This window comes from Mesoplodon bidens, assembly GCF_964165515.1.
Source record: "Mesoplodon bidens genome assembly, chromosome: X".
NCBI lineage: Eukaryota > Metazoa > Chordata > Mammalia > Artiodactyla > Ziphiidae > Mesoplodon > Mesoplodon bidens.
In genome coordinates this window covers 102416048-102418756 of record NC_138163.1, presented here as the reverse complement: position 1 = coordinate 102418756, position 2709 = coordinate 102416048, and the positions used below count along the sequence as shown (strand labels likewise).

Genomic DNA, 2709 nt, shown 5'->3' with positions numbered 1-2709 from the left:
TACTAACTATTGATATAAGTGTTCCTTTAAATTAACTAGGTAAGACTGTTTCCACTGGAGTTAATGTGGTATTAGAGGTTGTAAGCAATGCAGCAGACAAGGAAAAGTAATATGGTTTTAAGAATCAAAAGGAGGAAGTTAAATTGTCATTATTTTCAGAAAGTATAATTGCTTACATAGAAAATTCAAGAGACTCAGAAAACTATTAGAACTATTAAGAAATTGCAACAAGTTTAGTGGATAAAAATAAAATTTAAAAATCAACAATATTCTAATACATCAGCAACAGCCAATGAGAATAGGTAATTTTAAGAATGCAATTCATGGGGGGCTTCCCTGGTGGCGCAGTTGTTGAGAGTCCGCCTGCCGATGCAGGGGACACGGGTTCGTGCCCTGGTCCGGGAAGATCCCATGTGCCGCGGAGTGGCTGGGCCCGTGAGCCATGGCCGCTGAGCCTGCGCATCCAGAGCCTGTGCTCCGCAACGGGAGAGGCCGCAACAGTGAGAGGCCCACATACAGCAAAAAAAAAAAAAAAAAAAAAAAAAAAAAAAAAAAAGAATGCAATTCATGGGACTTCCCTGGAGGTCCAGTGGTTAAGACTTCACCTTCCAATGCAGGGGGTGTGGGTTCGATCCCTGGTGGGGGAGCTAAGATCCCACATGCCTCGTGGCCAATTAACCAAAAGATAAAATAGAAGCAATATTGTAACAAGTAAAGACTTCAAAAAAATGGTCCACATCAAAAAAAAAATCTTAAAAAAAAAAAGGAATGCAGCGTGCGGGTGCCCGCCGAGCCCTGCCGGGTGCTGGATCCCAGAGTGCCCAGGACGGGGCCTGAGGAGTGGGCACCGGGCCAAGGCAGCAAGTGGTAAGTAGCGCAGACGGTGGGCGCTGCCTGAGGCGACAAGGACCGCGAGCGAGACGGTAAAGAACAGGTCCAAGAAAAGCTCGAAGAAAAAAAATCCCAGCAGTAGTAGCAGCAGCAGCAAGTTGCCTCCAGTTTGTTATGAAGTAATTACCTTGAAGACTAAAAAGAAGAAGATGGCTGCTGATATATTCTGCCAAAGAAAACCAGCCAACTCCAGCAGCACCACTGTCCATCAGTACCACCAGCAGAATCTCAGTAACAACAACCTATTCCAGCCCTGAATTGGCAAGGTCTTTATCCCACCATTAGAGAGAGAAATGTGGTGATGTTCAATAATGATTTGATGGCAGACGTACATTTTGTGGTTGGGCCACCAGGTGGGACTCAGCGGTTGCCAGGACACAAATATGTTTTAGCTGTTGGGAGCTCCGTGTTCCATGCAATGTTTTACGGAGAACTTGCCGAAGACAAAGGTGAGATCTGTATACCAGATGTCGACCCTGCTGCTTTTCTCGCTATGCTGAAATACATCTATTGTGATGGAATGGACTTGGCTGCAGTCACAGTCTTGGCCACTCTTTATGCTGCCAAAAAGTACATCGTCCCTCACCTCGCCCGGGCCTGCGTCAATCTTCTGGAGACCAGCCTGAGCGCCAAGAACGCCTGTGTCCTCCTGCCCCAGAGCTGCCTGTTTGAGGAGCCGGGCCTGACCCAGTGGTGCTGGGAGGTGATCGACGCCCAGGCCGAGCTCGCTTTCAAATCTGAGGGATTCTGCGATATTGACTTCCAGACACTATCCTCAGCAGGGAAACTGAATGCCAAAGAAATTGTGGTTTTCGAGGTAGCTCTCAGCTGGGCTGAAGTGGGATGCCAGCGACAAGATCTGGCTTTGAGCACTGAAAACAAGCGGAGTCCTCGGGAAGACGCTTTACTTGATCTGCATCCCGACCATGGCCCTGGACGATTTTGCAAACGGTGCTGTGCAGTACGGAGTCTTAACTCTGAACGAGACCAACGACATCTTCCTCTGGTACACCGTGGCCAAGAAGCCCGAGCTGCAAAGCCCGCAAGCGCCTCGTCCCCCAGCGCTGCCACCGTTTCCAGTTGTGCGCCTACCGGAGCAACCAGTGGCGCTACCGGGGCCGCTGCGACAGCATCCAGTTCGCCGTCGACAAGAGGGTGTTCATTGCGGGCTTTGGGCTGCACGGCTCCAGCTGCGGCTCGGCCGAGTACAGTGCCAAGATCGAACTCAAGCGGCAGGGAGTCGTCCTGGGGCAGAACTTGAGCAAGTACTTCTCAGACGGCTCCAGCAACACCTTCCCCGTGTGGTTTGAGTACCCGGTGCAGACTAAGCAGGACACCTACACGGCCTGCGTGATCCTGGATGGTAATGAGCTCAGCTACTTTGGACAGGAAGGCATGACGGAAGTTCAGTGTGGCAAAGTCACCGTCAACGGCACCGGGGTGCATGGGGGGAAGATGCCCAAATTTATATTCTACGCTTGAGCACGCTTCCCAGAGCAGTGCGGGCTCTGAGGTGCACACCACACTCCTACTTGCTTGATGCTTAGCTCAGCTGCAGATACACGATCAGCGCAGGTAATTTGTAACGAATGGAGCTGTAGGCAAGTTCTAATTTCTTTCAACCTTTTAATTATGTACAGGCAAAAATGCAGTGTTCAGCTTTTAACTGTATGCCTAAAAGAGCCAGGTTCTCATCAAGGCTTGTGGTTGTTAGAGTTGCGTTTATACATCTGGGGAGATTTTGCGTTCTTTTCCAACTGCCCACTGACCTCCCAGTTTTGTCCCTCTTAGGAAAATGTTTGGATCACTTCAAATTCT

General features: G+C 49.5%; 1 pseudogene across 1 annotated transcript; it reads left to right on the top strand.

The window, feature by feature from the left end:
• The first annotated feature begins 651 nt into the window (after positions 1-651).
• LOC308609430 (BTB/POZ domain-containing protein 3-like) lies at positions 652-2373 on the top strand (annotated as a pseudogene). The gene has a single exon. The product of its transcript is annotated as a BTB/POZ domain-containing protein 3-like (transcript).
• Positions 2374-2709: the final 336 nt, after the last annotated feature.